The sequence below is a fragment of the Ascaphus truei genome, chromosome 14 (genome assembly GCF_040206685.1).
Source record: "Ascaphus truei isolate aAscTru1 chromosome 14, aAscTru1.hap1, whole genome shotgun sequence".
Classification (NCBI taxonomy): Eukaryota; Metazoa; Chordata; class Amphibia; order Anura; family Ascaphidae; genus Ascaphus; species Ascaphus truei.
Window position 1 is genome coordinate 26,892,827 of NC_134496.1, and position 16,913 is coordinate 26,909,739.

At 42.9% G+C, this 16,913-nt stretch overlaps 1 long non-coding RNA gene across 1 annotated transcript; it reads right to left on the reverse strand.

The window, feature by feature from the left end:
• Positions 1–1,285: 1,285 nt before the first annotated feature.
• LOC142465833 (uncharacterized) lies at positions 1,286–16,459 on the reverse strand. The gene is made up of 3 exons (XR_012787990.1): positions 16,116–16,459; positions 5,498–5,654; positions 1,286–2,133 (listed from the first exon to the last, which is right to left on the reverse strand). It is a non-coding gene; the product is annotated as an uncharacterized LOC142465833 (long non-coding RNA).
• Positions 16,460–16,913: the final 454 nt, after the last annotated feature.

Sequence of the window (16,913 nt, forward strand, 5' to 3'; positions counted from 1 at the left end):
TTTTGACTAAGAATAAAATGTCGCCAGGGGTGGAGTTGGAGGCGGAGTTTAGATACTGTCTGCGGTGCACATATGTAAATAATACGTAATATTAATATACGAGTATACACCACTTGTGCGCGCCATAAATGTGTCAAAATTGCCCATCAAGTTTTTCTTGCCTTAAAAGACAAATACAAGTAGACAGAAACAATTCTTAATGCTTCATATGTTTGAACATAACACACGCTACGCAAAGAATAAGGAACCATACACCCAGGGCCATCGACCGGGGGGGTGGGGACTGCTGGTACTCCCGTCCTGGGCCTGGTGAGTTACGGGATCCACGAGAGGTGCATTCATTTTTGTCCTATTCAGTATATAACCCCATGTGTCTGCTATCAGCATGGGATATGGTCCCTTTAAGAATTACATTCCACTGGACCATGTCACTGTGCTTATCCAGTTGGTGACATTTGGAGAAGGGTGCTGAGGGAGTGAGGGTGTGTAGGCTCATCCTGCACAGAGCGTCCATGCAGGACCCCTAAGAGAGAGGGAAATGCAGAGAGAGAGTTGCCCCACTGTACCAGTGCATGCAGCAGGACCCAGCAGGGACCAGGACCTGACAGTGCAGAGGGAAGCAGGCAGACAGAGGCTACTACAGAGAGAGATTAGGGAGCCCAGCTGTGCAGGAATTACCCCAGGTTGGAGTGTGTTAGCTAACCCACAAAGGATATAAACTGCAGTTATATTGCCATCACAGTTTGATCTTTGTGAAGCACCAGGCCTGCAACACAAACAAAGTTTATGAGCTCCAACGATTGTGCTAGCACACCAGGATCTACAGGCCAGTACCCCATGATTGGGAGGCCAGACAGAGATTAAAGTTATTAATTGTTTGCGCAGCGTTCACACTGTTGGTATAGTTTTGTTTAAGTATATATGTGTATGGAATGATTCTGAGATTAAGAGTCACCGTACTGATTCATATGAGATATGTAACACCACTAATTATAGCTATATGAGTATATAAAGCTTGCTATAATTCATTAACACTATGTTGTGTCTAGTCACTACAGTCTCCCACAACTTGTACCACACACTAATAGAATTAAACAGTAACCCATAGGTCTCAGGCTCCCACTTCAGTGATAGGCCATATAATCTGAGGTAAAATAAAGAGGGGTTACAAGTATAAAATTCCAGCATCTTAATTATTCAGACGTTTTCCCTTTTCTGATATCAGAAATATTTACTGCTCTGCCATAAATACCAGAATAGCAATAAATAAAGTATGACACTGAGTAATTCATTTATTAAGGTAATATATTTCGCATCAATGGTACAACTGCCATTAATAAAACACGACTCTGAAGGTTAAGATGATGTATGTATGTAAGCATCCAAATATGTGAAATGTTATTCTCAGTACGAATCTCATAACCATATGCATTTAATCTCACAGATTAGGCAAGGACTCCTTGGGGTGTAAAGAGATGACGGTAGACCGCAGCGGAATTATATGCGTGTGTTTGACTTCCCTCGGTGTCTGTCTTGTGGGGTCAGCTGTGTACAAGCATGTGTGGGTCTGTGTGTATCTCAGTACGTGTGCAATTATGTGTGACCAACGCAGCACATAGTGCAGGCTGCAGAGTTCTTCCTCTGGCGCCCGCGAGGGGACCTCATGTGACTCTTGGACTCTCTGATCCTGCTAATTTCAAACTAGTTATTTAGTCAGCTAAGTGCAGTTTTTCATAGCGAACATACTTTTAAGTTACACGAATATAAATATATATGGTACAGGTGTCCTATATGCTTGCAAATGAACATTATATAAAATGGCATAGCAATAAACTTGTGGCCCTTTTATTCCTAAATGTTTCTTGATCAGGCCCTTTCAAGAATTAGTTGAAGAACCCTGGTGTAGTAAATAGGATTTGAATGATGCATTTTCATTCTGAGTTTCTTAGTATCAATCTATCAAAAAACTTTGTGCCAGATTTAAAATAAACACAAATCATAAATCAAGTTGCACTGTTAGCTCCAGTTTTGCAGCCGGGAAAGTCCAGGAAATAGATGGCAAAGAATTGAATGGAGTCTGTCTGACCATCTTCCCATCCTTGGAAGTGACATCTTGGGCAGGATCTTGCGGCGCTGCTGACACAGGAGAGGTCTGATCATATTCCTGAAAACTGGATGGGATTATAGCATGTTCTTGTATAGCGCTGCTAGTTTTTACATAGTGTAGCGTAGGGATTATTATCTAAAGTGTGGTGTAAAGTAATGACTAGGCCACGGAATGTCCCACTGACATATATAGGAGTGTCAATGTCCTAGTTCCTGATCAGCAACTAACACGCGTTACAGAATGACCCCCCATGTATAAAAGTTCAGATAGGGCCTTATTGTGGTCAGCCAGATGCTTACAGCGGCATTTTAAATACGTGAATATTACTGTGACCTCTCTAACTGCGCCCGGTAACAAGAAAGAGTCAGGCTTGAAATGTTTTGGTCAAAGGATTCAATTAAATGACCCATATCCATGAGAAGAAAAAATACAGAAAAAACATAGAGTAATTAACTTAATATTGTCATACTGGATGTGCATTGCGGCTTCTTTGTTTGCTGCTGTATAATAAATTAATTATCATTCTTAAAATGATATTAGTTGAGAATACCAAGATTATTCATATTACAGCACTATTATTTTTATATAATATAGCTATGTAAATCTTTATTTCTATAGCGCCATCCATGTACGTAGCGCTTTACAGCTGTAATACACATCGCAAAATAACGAAACATAATGGCAATAAGCGTTTCAGAGATAAAAGTAACATTAGGATAATGAGTCCTTTCCCCGAAGAGCTTACAATCTAAATGGCATGTAGGGAGAATTTACAGAGGCTGTAGGAGGATGTTATAGTAAATGCATATGAGATGTACACTACTAGCCAAGGGAACAACTGAAATACTTCATGAAAGAGGTGTGTTTTAAAAGAGGGCTTGAAGGTGGAGAGAGAGGGTGTTATCAAATATTGAAGGGAAGGGCATTCGAGAGCTGTGGTATATATTTAATGGAAATCTGAATGTCACCTCAATAATTTGTTACTTCCTCTCCAACTCCATTTCTGTGACAGGTACGTGACATACATGTTATATGTTAGTGTACAAAATAAAGGAAATTGGACCTGGGTTAAAAACTGGTTGAAGGATAAACAACAGAGAGTTGTCATAAATTGAACTTTTTCAGGTTTGGCTAAAGTTGAGAGTACTTCAAGGATCAGTATTAGGACCGCTACTTTTTAATGACTTTGAAGTTGGCATCGAGAGCAAAGTCTCCATTTTTGCTGATGACACTAAATTGTGTAAGGTAGTAGAATCAGAGCAGGATGTAATTTCTCTCCAGAAGGACTTGAAGAGACTGGAAACGTTGGCAGGTAAATGGCAGATGAGGTTTAATACAGATAAATGTGAGGTTATGTATTTGGGAAACAAGAATAAACAGGCAATTTACTAATTAAATGGGGATAAGTTAGGTGAATCCTTGATGGAGAAGGATTTAGGAGTGCTTGTAGACAGCAGGCTTAGCAATAGTGCCCAAAATCATGCAGTAGCTGCAAAGGCAAACAAGATCTTATCTTGCATTACTGTACATGGGTGATGGATGGAAGGGAAGTAAACATAATTATGCCCCTCTATAAAGCATTAGTAAGATCACACCTTGAATATGGAGTACAGTTTCATAAAAAATACATTATGGAACTAGAAAAAGTGCAGAGAAGAGCCACTAAATTAATAAAGAGGGTGGATAATCTGATTAGGAGAGGCTAGCGAAATTAGATTTGTTTACATTAGAAAAGAGGCGTTTAAGAGGGGATATGATAACTATATACAAATATATTCGGGGACAATACAAGGAGCTTTCAAAATAACTATTGATCCCAAGTGCAGAACAAATGACACTGGTCATACCTTAAGGTTGGACGGAATCAGATTTCACCAGCAATAAAGGAAAGGGTTGCTTACAGTAAGGGCCGTTAAAATGTGGAATTCATTACCCATGGAGACTGTGATGGCAGATACAATAGATCTGTTCAAAAAAAGGGTGGACATCTTTAGAAAGGAAAGGTATACAGCGATATACCAAATAAGTAAACATGGAAAGGATCTTAATCCAGGGAGTAATCTGATTGCCAATTCTTGGAGTCAGGAAGGAATTTATTTTCCCCTTATGAGATATAATCCCATGATATTTCACTGGGGTTTTTTGTTTGCCTTCCTCTGGATCAATATACTATAAGTACAAATATAGGATAAAGTATCTGTCGTTTAAATATAGCATAGGCTGAACTTGATGGATGTTTGTCTTTTTTCAACCTCATCTACTATGTAACTATGTAACTATGTTAGACAAAGCGTGACAGAATATGAAAAGCAGACTAAGGCCACGTACTCATCCTATCCTGTGTCTAACAAAATGTTCTACTAATTATTGGAACCCCTCTAAGATGCACGCAGCACTCACACACCTTGCCCCCTGCCCGACTCCTCTCCAAGTGCACACAGCATGTGACTCATGAGGTACATGGAAATGGCCAATGACAATGGACCCTAGAGAAGGAGAGACTTAGGGAGAGAGGCTGAGCGGACACACGAGGGCAGAGCTGTTACTGGCTGATGGATCTCAAGACTGACCATTGGTGACCGAGAGCCAGTCAACGATCCGCCCAAATTAGCAGCTGCTGGTTGGAGGGAGGGAGTGCAGTTGATCACAGAAAGGGTCTCAGCGGCAAGCACATTAGAGAGTAATGTAGAACAATAGGGGAGCGCTATCTACTTTAATATAAACTCTATTAAAGTGCTAGTGCATGTTTCCAAGTGCAATTTTATATATATATATATATATATATATATATACAATCACATTACTGGTGCAATATATGTTTACAGTGCTGATTATAATTAAAAGTGAAATGCATATACAAGTGTTGGTATAGTGCTCAACAAAAGTGATACAATACTATGTGTGCAAAAAGCATGTGCAAATGTGTACAAATGTGACCTCTGCTAGAGAGGTTTAATACTTAGTGCAATATATGTGTAAAGTAAAACATATACTCAGGGGTTATATGTAAGGATCTCTTCTTCTTAAGCGTCCCACAGTACAGGTAGTCCTCGTTATCCAACGTTTCACTTTACAACAAATGGCATATCCAACGCTTTACAATGCAACCCCATGGGCTGTTTTTCGACGCCGGAATGCGTTAACCAACGCCTGAGTGCGTTATCCAATGCTCACCGCCACTGATTAACATGGGACTCACTTTACAACGGTTTCACTATTCAACGCTTCTTCCAGAACGGATTCCGTTGGATAACCAAGGACTGCCTGTAGTCTGTTTCAGAAGTCCTCAGGGCAATGAAGAGAGCATGGATTCCGGCTTGCAGTGGAGAAATATAGAGATTTATACAAAATGTATGCAGGTTTTTCCCTCACATTTTGTAATATTCTTACGTTCTTAGGGGTCTTTGGGGGTTTCCTCTCGGCAGGTCCTGGTCCAGTCCTTTCCTTTTAGGTCCCACACTTCTTCCTCGTGAGTCTGTAGAACGCTGGGGATGCCGGCATTACAGACAGAGAGTAGTCGGAGGCACAGACACCATCAGAGGGGATCCTCAACAGAAGCCAAATAAAGGGGTATTGAAACAGTTTGCGAAGTACAGGCCTGCTACAGTAGATAAAAGTTCCAACGGTGTGTCAGCACCATTACACAGTGTTTGACACCCAGGATTGGGTGGCCATACGGAAAGACACTGACACACATACGCAGGGTATGTTGGGGAGTGTTATGTCTCTATGTAATGTGAATGCATTTAATGATCCTTTTGTTGAGGATCATATGGTACCTGAGCATCGATTTCTAATTACTTTATAAATACCATTGTAATATCTACATTGCTGTTGTCTGCCTCCCTTTTGTCTGACCTAGGACCACGGTGGAATAACGTATAGGAGGACGACTCCGTCCCCCACCTGAGGCAAATAAGAGGGATTACATGAACAAATGCAGGCAGACTGGCAGCAATTAGCGCTATTCATTTAACAGTCTTTATTTTTTTTAACGTGAACCTTACATCCCATTTTATTATTTCAGGCCCCTCTGGGGTTAACTGCACATTCAAGACCCATCAAACATACATATATATAAACACATACATACATACATAAATACATACATACAGTACATACAAACATATCCGGAAAAAACATCACTAGCAAATTCATGAAAAAGCAGGAAGATTCTTCAGTAATAGAAACATTTTAACGTATCCGAGCACTGTGTGGAAATCCCCCACTGGCAATGCGTTTATTATGTAGCAAAGCTCCGAGATTAGATTAATAAAAGTGAAATCATAAATCCTCAAAGGCAGATAAGGGAGACGGAAACCAGAGGGATCCCATTAATTGAAGTGCTAAAAGCTTCGCTTAATATCTTTGTTCTTTTAATCTGGGAAAGAGCGCGGCTTATACAGATCACAGACACGGTGAGATGATCGGAGGCACTGGAGCAGCATAACGGATTTCACCCCCCCTCACCCTCTCTTTTATGGGGGAAAATCAGGGACCGTTTATGACGGGTATAGCACGAATCGAGACGAGAGGCAAAGTGAGCAGTGTGAAAACTCCAGAGCCTTATCAGCAATGGAATAAACCTCATACACATAGATTTCATGCTACGGATATTTTTAACGGTGAGACTAGAACGGATCAGAAATGTTATATTATAGGAACGGTTAGGGGAGGGGTTATGGGAAACAATTATAGGAGCAGTCAGGGAAGGAGGTTCAGGGAGCGGTTGTAGGAGCAGTTAGGGGAGGAGTTATAGGAAGCGGTTATAAAAGGAGTTAGATAGGGATTTACAGGGAGCAGTTATAGCTGCACTTAGGTGAGGTGATTAGGCACAGGAAGCAGTTATAAAAGCAGTTAGGTGAGGTGTTATGTGATTAGACACAGGAAGCAGTTATAAAAGCAGTTAGGGGAGGAGTTATAGGAGGAGTTAGGGGAGCAGTTATAGGAAGCGGTTATAAAAAGGAGTTAGAGAGGGATTTATAGGGAGCAGTTATAGGAGCAATTAGGGGAGTTGTTATGGGATGAGTCATAGGAAGCAGTTATAAAAGCAGTTAGGGGAGGAGTTATTGGGAGCAGTTATAGGAGCAGTTAGGGGAGGAGTTATAGGAGCAGTTAGGGGAGGAGTTATAGGAAGTAGTTATTATAGAAGCAGTTGCCATGCTGTTATAACGTTGGTTCCTGAGACATCAGTGCAAACTGTAAGACTAAAGATTAACAAGGTTCGCACATTTCAGTAAAACTTAACCAGAACAGATTAACGTGAGCCAGTGACTATTTGGTGATAGGGGGCTGCTCGAATTCTATTTTAATTTGGAGATAATTTATTTAAAGTACTGTTGTTGAAGTACAATTGTAAGCCACAGATTGGGTGAATGTAACAAGCCTGGTAATGCTGCCTACAGTAATACACTGGCCCACTGTATCGTGTGTGCGCTGCTCTACTCTGCCAGTAAATATCTGGTTCCGAATAGAACGGGTTAAAAACTAAGACGCATCAGGTCTTCCGGATGATATTACATTCAAGAGGGGGGATAATCTTTCTCCAACAAAATGTTCCAGTTCCAGCAAACCTGCTTTTTTTATAACAATTTTTTTTTAGCAAACCTGCTTTTAAGATGAAATACCAATGATGCCGGACCAAAGACAAGTTACTGTACAGCGCCCAACTGATGAAGACAAATGTAAGAAGTCTTCAATCTGAGATGCTATCGAACAGAAAGACAAGATTTCATGTTTATGTGAGTCCACGGCTAAAGAAACAAAAGGATTGATTTTTTTCCCCTGCCACATGAGATACATGTCAGGGTGTTCTGTAATTCTGTAAAAGTATACGTTGAGGAACAAAGCCCATTTTACACAATGCAAGGAAAACTAAAGGACATTCTCTGATTGAAGTGGCCAGAGGCAGCAAATCATAAAAATCCTTTAGTGGCAGATCCTCAGAGATAACGACTGCCTCGTTCTATTTTTGTTCCAGGCTCTCTTTTAAATTCATTTTTCATCATCAAGGATAATATGGACTTGACCTTATAACCTTTGATGCAGTCGCTGCTCCCCTCCAGCACTTGAAACATACCCGTAAATAAAACTTGCACACAAGAAAAATCTGGAGGTTAAACGGCAACAGCTTTTATTAAAATACCATTAACAACAGTAAGTAGCAAAAGCCTTGCCAGGGTGCTCCACCAACCAGATAAGGCCAATGGTGCTCAACCAAAAAAAACAAACCAAAAAACAAACACCGCACAGCCCCAGCCACTCAGATTACTTGGGTTCAACAAAGACTTTAAACAGGCAGATTTTAATAAAATGAGGACTGATCTACAAAGTATTCATTTAGAAAGGAAAGGTATACAGGGATATACCAAATAAGTAAACATGGGAAGGATGTTGATCCAGAGAGTAATCTGATTATTATTGGAGTCAGGAAGGAATTTATTTTTCCCCTTATGAGATATCATTGGATGATATTTTACTGGTTTTTTTTGTTTGCCTTCCTCTGGATCAATATACTGTAAGTAGGGATATAGGATGATATCTGTCATCTAAATTTAGCATAGGTTGAACTTGATGGACGTATGTCTTTTTTCAATCTCATCTACTATGTAACTATGATGTTTTTGCTGGGAAAAATGTTGCAGATAAATGGGCAGTCTTTAAAACATTGTTAGAAAAGCTCACTTATCAGTGTATACCCATGGGTAATAAGTATAAAAGAAATAAGTCTAAACCAATGTGGATAAATAAACAGATAGGGGAGGAAATGGACAAGAAGAGGCAGGCGTTTAGATTCTTAAAGTCAAAAGGGACGGAGGCATCGTATCAGAATTATAAGGAATGTAACAAAAGTTGCAAAAGGGCAAATCACATTAGCAAACATGGATAATGAAAAAAGGATTGCAATAGAAAGTAAGGTTAACCCTAAAAAGTTATTTAGGTAACTTAATAACAAACAATTAGAAAAGAAAATATACGACCCTTTCCGTGTGATATGGGCAGGTAGATTATTGGTGATAAGGAAAAGCTGAGGTATTAAACAAATTCTTTGCCTCTGTATTTACCAGGGAAGAATCAATGGCAATAGTAGTGCCGCAGGAGGAAGCCACAACCTCTATATTAACAAACAATTTGTTAACTGAGGAAGAAGTTCATAGGCGGCTTGATAAAATTTAAGTAAATAAGGCACCTGGCCCCGATGGCATACATCCAAGAGTTCTCAAGGAGTTAAGCTCAGTAATAGCCAAACCATTACATTTAATATTCAAGGACTCCATTTCCACAGGCTCAGTACCACAAGATTGGCAAAAAGCAGATGTGGTGCCTATATTTAAAATGGGTGCTAGATCACAACCGGGGAATTACAGCTGTAAGCCTGACATCAATAAGGGGGAAGCTACTTGAAGGTTTAGTACAGGATAATATTCAGGAATACCTAATGGAAAACAAAATTATTAGTAATAGTCAGCATGGATTTATGAAGGATAGGTCATGCCAAACTAACCTTATTAGTTTCTTTGAGGAGGCAAGTAGGAATGTAGACCAGGGTAATGCAGTTGATGTGGTCTACTTAGATTTTGCAAAGGCTTTTGATACGGTTTCACACAAGAGGTTAGTGTACAAAATAAAGCAAATTGGACTCATGAAACATGTCTGTGAGTGGTTTGACTTGCTTTGCTAGTCCCATGCTGTGCTTAAAAGCTGTGTGAACAGCAATGCATCTGCTTAAATGGGCTCCATGTGTATGGATATTCCAGGAAAAGGTGACACATTGTGTGCTCATTTGCATGTCATTTCCCAGAATCCCTTGCTGCAGTGGGAGCACTGTATGCTGGGTGATAATGGTTGAAAAGCAGGGGTGAACACCTGTCTAAGACATGTGAATGTGCTCACAAGTGATATTGTTTATTGGCTATATGCTAACGGTGGAGGTTTTTTGTTGCCTTTTTCACCCACCATAACTTAAAATGCAATGATTATATATATATATATAACACTTAATTAAAGGGCCCCAGAAGAAATGCAATGTGTGATAAATTTAAAATAAAGCAAAATCAGCTAAATGTTTTCTTTTAGTGTGGCTAGATTAATTTAAGGAAAACAATTAGATTGCTCAATTCTTTACTGACTTCAGTGGATTGCACATTTTATCTATGTAGAGCTCACACACTCACTGGTAATATTATTCATATCTAATTCTACACTATTTTCTCTGAACACATTGAATTTCATGTATTTAGACAGATATCCGGCTGTGACACTGTGGATACTAAGCATTGCTTAATGCAGAACACAATTCCATCATTAATTAGTAGATTAGTAGCTACATCAGCTTCACATCTATATTCTGATTGCAAACAAGACATAACAACACCTACTGTGTATGTTTCATAAAATCAGCAAGTCAGAATTTCCAGTTCAGTAATAAAACCGACTGTGCTAAAGATGGTTTTCATATGATGAGCATACAGCTAAAAATAATTGGTTGTATGGTGAGTGGCTCGGGGTGATGTATAATGACTGATATCAATCCTCCTGAATCCTACTGTACTTGGTCTGAGTCACTCCCGACATAAGCTGGCGTACAGTACAGAGAATATATTGGCATGGCAAAAAATTATCATCGTCAAATCCTGTTCAATAGCAGTTTAAATTAATGCCTCCTGAAATAAAAAAAAGTATCTAATATGAGATCAGTAATTAGCATCATTATGTCACAATCACATTTCTTCAGAGTATTTCAATGGAGCATTTTAGGGGTGGGTAATAGACATTTTATTAAGAGGTCTCAAATCGGGGTGAGAACAAAGTGTATCCTCAGATGTTGACCACAGGCTCGTTTTCCTATGCTAGATTTTATGCCGGAAACAGTCATTTCGGTAAATCTATATCTGCTGGTAGTGGATCTGAGTCCTAATGTGTAATTTGCAATCAAAACAAAGCAATTTTAACATCTGCTGTGGCCATCTGATGTTGCAGTAATTATATTATGTCCCAGAACACGGAAAGATGGGAACACAGTAAAATGGGAACATGGGGGGGGGGGGGGGTGCGGGGAGCGTTTGCGATGGCAGGGTGATATGGGGGCAATGGTACAAGCGCAGTGTCTATGACACGTCTGTGGGGAGTGTGAGCAGCTAATGTACAGTAATGGCATGGCCTTTTGTGTGTAATAAAGAAAGCCCTAGAAGGGCGGTATAACAGGGCCGAGCGGCCCCTCCCCTAAGGAGCCGTGAGGTAAGGCCAGGGGAAGGGGTACCTTGAGGGGGGAGGGATCCTATCTTCGTCTTTCTTCTAGGATCTACTGGAGCAAAGTCGTTTGAGTATCCTGCTTCCTGGTATCCGGAGAAATGGCTGCGCAGCGCAGAGGAAGAAGGACAAGGTCTGATGGCCCAGCGAGGGTGATGGCGATCGAGAACGGTGGCGGAGATGCATGGATGCGAAAGCTGCAGGAGAAGGCGAGGCGGCACAGCGCGGCCCGAGTGGGTGCTGGCTCATGTACTCGGCGGTGAGGCAGGGATTTCGACCTGCGGGGGGGGGGGGGGGGGGGTTTAGGGAACGACGCTGGCTGCGCAAATTCTTGAAGCCGGTCAAATTTTTAGAGGCTGTCGCCACATATGACAGCCTCTGGACCAATCAAAGACCTGGTCGCCTGCGACGTCGCCGGAAAGCGAAATACAACTTTCGCTAGCGGTGACGGTTACGTCATCCGTCGCTGTCGCGCGCACTATAAGCGCGGCCTTAGATTGCACACGAAGAAAGAAACCCGTTGTGATATTGCTTGTGATATATTCTGTAGGTTTAAAAAGAAAAGAACACAGAGAAGAATGGGGGAGCACAGGGTGAGGGATAATGCAGTACAGATGGCGGATGGTGATAAATCCTGACAGGGGTCCGGTGGGGTAAATTGCACCCAAATGGATCTCCTGTCTGGAGGGTGGTGGGAAGCTATTGGTATTAAAGTCAATTAGAATAATAGAATATCACTCAAGGGACCGAGGCAAGAACTAGGAGGTTTCCCCCAGCCCGAGGAGGGACGGCCGCAAGAGAAGCAGGAAGAAATGTACGTCGGAATGAAGAAATAGAAGAAAAAGAAATCTTGATGCACCAGCACTTGCACACTGCCGTGTGAGTGATATTCTATTATTCTAATTGACTTTAATACCAATAGTTTCCCACCACCCTCCAGACAGGAGATCCATTTGGGTGCAATTTACCCCACCGGACCCCTGTCAGGATTTATCACCATCCGCCATCTGTACTGCATTATCCCTCACCCTGCGCCCCCCCATTCTTCTCTGTGTTCCATTACTATCAAGGGTCCTGGATAGATCCTGTTGGGGTCAATGTCACAGGAGGGCACTACCAGGTTAAGGGGTACTATACCCCACAAAGGTTGTAATATACTCTCTATTTATTTATTTACTTCCACACTGCGCATTGAGATAGCGCCTGGGTATCTTTTTGCTGTACTGTTAAAAAGAAAAGAATCAGAAGGAAAAAGAAAAATATATATTCTCTCTCTCTCCGACCAAGGCTTTGGTGAATGTGTATAAAACATGATAGATGTGTGTTATATCGTGAGATGGAAATTCAGCATTATACCACATCTGTGAGAGGTAGCTCAATAACCGGGGATGTCCTGTGGGTGAATGTGTGTCTAATGTAAGTTAAATGAAGGATGATGATGTGGAAAATATTCAGAAACTGTTCAGCTGCCTCATACCCTCTGCTATCCTACAGCCAGGGAGAGAATAATATCACGTATCAGAAATAAACAGCAGAATAGGAATTCATCACCAAATGATGTGTCAGGGAGGAATCAGTCAATGAAATGAATCATTCCAACGTTATTTTTCACCCTTCCACTGCCAGAAACCCAGTCCTTACCAGCGACCAGCATCCACTTTGATGTAAATTGTTATTATATTTTACATTCTGGTTGGGAGCCAGTGTGACGTCCATGGGGGATGTGGGGATGGGGTGTTGCCATATACAGCAGCAATGTTTAAAATATATTTTGAGAGGGAGGGTCTTTGGCAGGGGAAATATTAGCCCTCTGGCGGTGTGGGGGTTAAGCTAAGGGCCGCCATCAGGGGGGGAAAGCGCTGACCCAACTGTTCTTTACTGAAGTTTATGGAGCAATTTTTGCAGGGATACCCGCTTTCCTGCTAGAGCACCAACCACCAAAGGAGTGGAGTGCGCCCGCTATCTTTGGATCCATGGTGAGAAGGACAATGGGCTCAATGGGTGGGATCGTTCTGCTGCAAATGTGGGGACCTCCTCAAAACGTTTGTGAATAAAACTGTGGCCATTTTACCCCGATTTGATGTTTGTTGTGGTTATTAGGGTACGGGTGTATTGAGGCCCCACTTGTCATGACTTCCCGTGTCCACACATCCCGGTTTAGACAGGGCAGTCCCGTTTTTTTGCCGTTTGTCCTGGGTCCTGACTTTTCTGCTCACTGTCCCGGTTTTTCTCCGCACTTGGCGTGCATGCGTGATTGGCGCTTGCAGGCGCTTGTGCGTATGCGTGATCGGCACTTGCCAAATGTTGCGCATGCACAGTCACGAGCACCAACAGCGCATGCATGGTGAGCGCCGACTGTGATGCGCGAACGGCTAGCACTGACTGCGCATATGCCATGAACGCTTGCTGACCACGCAAGCGCAATCAGCGTTTGCCGGATGCTTGTGTGCATGTGCAATCGGCACTTGCCAAAAGTGACATGCACGATCGCCACTTGCCAACCACTCGTGTGCATGCGCGAACGGCGCTTGCCAGCTGCGCATGCGTGACCGGCAAGTTCCGATCGTGCATGCCCGTTCGGCAAGTGCCGATTGCACATACACACAAGCATCCGTCAAACGTCAATCGCGCATGCGTGGTCGGCAACTGCAGTCAGCGCTAGCCATTCGCGCATCACAGTCGGCGCTCGCCATTCGCGCATGCGCATTTGGCACTCGCGACTGCGCATGCGCAACATTTGGCCCGATTTTTTGCTGGGACAGATATGATCACCCTACCTATTAAGTCTCTGTAATAAGGCAGCAACTAACGAGTCAAAACCAAGCAATAAAAACCTCTGGTAGGAATGGATTGTGATGAAGATGCAAGTCAAGCGTACACCAGCATGCTAAAGAAATAATATATCAATTCAGAATATTGCATATGTATGAGCTACATTAAAGTCTACAGATGGTATCCCATTAGAAGTAAGAGCAGAAACTAAAGGATTTATGCTGGAATAGTTAAGTGATGTATTAAAATGTATAACCCTCCTTTCCCGGCTCTTAAGGAGTTGACTGTACGTGGCTTGTATCCTTCTCTCATACCTTATCAGGGTGCAGGCTGGGCATAGATATACTGACGGGATAAGGAAGGGCGCTAGGAACTTTTATATTACAAAACAGAAGCTTTATTAACAGCCGCTGATAATGCTCTTCACATCAAGACATTCATTACTATATACACTTTAACTGGTTAACAACCATGTTTGTACTCTTTAATTGTTCCCTAGGTAATTCTTACGGTCTCATTCTAGGGAGGAGCTTAGGCTTGTATCTGTTACTGTCATCTTAAGTGGCCATCTTCTGTGTGGCGTCCAAAACTCTTCATATCAATTGGGCACCATCTTAGGTTACCCTCACTCCTTCCTGCTGCTGGGGATCTCCCCAAAGGCTGCGTCCCCCGCTGGCGCTGAGCGTGCTGTGCGCTCGGCGCTTTTACTTATTGCAGTCTTTATGTGGAAGTCCCTGCTCACACTCACCCAAGCTTGGTGCTTGAGCAGACAAAAAAAACTAAATTTGAAGCACGCTCAACTTCAAAAACTGAATTTGAAGCACGCTCAACTTCAAAAACTGAATTTGAAGCACGCAATGCCCCCCCCCCCCCCCCCGCTCTTGCTTGCAAAATAGGCAGGACAACCGGCACTCATGCTTGGAGAGTTGGTGACGTCACCGCTCTCAAGCATGAGCACGGTCAGCACCACGGGGGACGCAGCCTAATCCTGAACCCAGAGATACACACCTGATGTCACCCATGACTCCCTACCATCTCTTCCACTGTAAATGGTGTTAACATTCTGATTTAATACTGATTAACTTTAAAACGTGCCCAACAAATCAAGCATCCCAATAGCTTGCACTCATGGCTACTGTTCCACACTCAGTCACTCCTACCACCCATTGTGGCCAAGCACTGCCATCTACAGCACTTATTCCCCCACCTGCTGTCTCTGTAACTCTCCCATCATACCACTTAGATTGTAAGCTCTTCGGGGCAGGGACTTCCTTTCCTATTGTCTGATTTTGCTGCGCTTATTGTATTATTATAATTCCCTGTACTGTATTCTTTGTGAAGCGCTGAGTACACTTTTGGCGCAATATAAATAATAACATACAATACAATCATGAACTGTGGGATCACAGTCCCAGTGCCAAGTACCTCATGCCTATCTTAAGCACTCTGTTTCAGAGACAACAGGGGGCCTTTCAGCCGGCCACTCCGATAAGGTCCCAATTCTACTACTTTCATAACCCCAATAGGACATAGGCTTCCTCTGTAGGAACCTGTAAGCTTCTGCACTTCCATGGCTACGGACGTTAACTGGTTAGGACACTTTCCCTAGCTACAATGTTGGGCATCTTTTTAGAAAGGAAAAGTATACAGTGATATACCAAATAAGTAAACATGAGAAGAATGTTGATTCAGGGAGTAATCCAATTGCCAATATTTGGAGTCAGGAAGGAATTTTTCCCCTTATCAGATGTCATTAGATGATATTTCAGTTGGGTTTTCTGTTTGCCTTCCTCTGGATCAATAGACCTTAATACAAAATATATGATATGTATCTGTCGTCTAAATTTAGCATAGGTTGAACTTGATGGACGTACTGTGTGTCTTTTTCAACCTCATCTGCTATGTAACTATGTAACTACAAAACAAGAAACAGGGACAGGACATTACCACTATAAATTAACTATACACAGTAACTTATTTACATTACCGTGAGGCTCCTCCAATTGTCACTCCCAGGAGCCTACCTTCTACAGCAGGCATGTCAAACATGGGGCCCGCGGGCCGCACGCGGCCCTCAACGGATATTTTTGCGGCCCGCTCACAACCAGCGCGGTGGTCGTGTGTGTCGGCGAGCGCGTGGGCGGCGGTTAAAAGTTTTGGCTGTGGGAGAAGCGAGCGCGGGTGTGGGGGAAGCGAGCAGCACGGGCGGAAGTAAAATCTGTCCTGCAGGGGCTGGAGGCGTACGGTGGCCGGGTGCAGTCAATCTGCACACGTGCCGTGTGTGGGAGGACACGGGGGCGGAGTCAAAACCCCGGCGGAGAGACTGCATTCTCCTTGAATGGGGGGGGGGGATGAATGAGTGTGTGTGTGTGTGTGTGTGTGTGTGTGTGTGTGTGTGTGTGTGTGTGTGTGTGTGTGTGTGTGTGTGTGTGTGTGTGTGTGTGTGTGTGTGTGTGTGTGTGTGTGTGTGTGTGTGTGTGTGTGTGTGTGTGTGTGTGTGTGTGTGTGTGTGTGTGTGTGTGTGTGTGTGTGTGTCTGGCCTGCTGGGACTGCAGTCGGACGGCAGTCATCCTGCACACATGCCTTGTGTGGGAGGACAGCAGGGGCGGAGCCAACAGCTGAGATAGCTGCAAAAGATGTCTGTGAGACTGCCTCCTGCCTGGAATAAGGTAAGGACAAGGGGGGGGGGAGAGGCCGAGAGGATGATGGGGCATGGGGGGGGGGAGAGGATGATGGGGCATGGGGGGGGGGGGAGAGGATGATGGGGCATGGGGGGGGGGGGAGA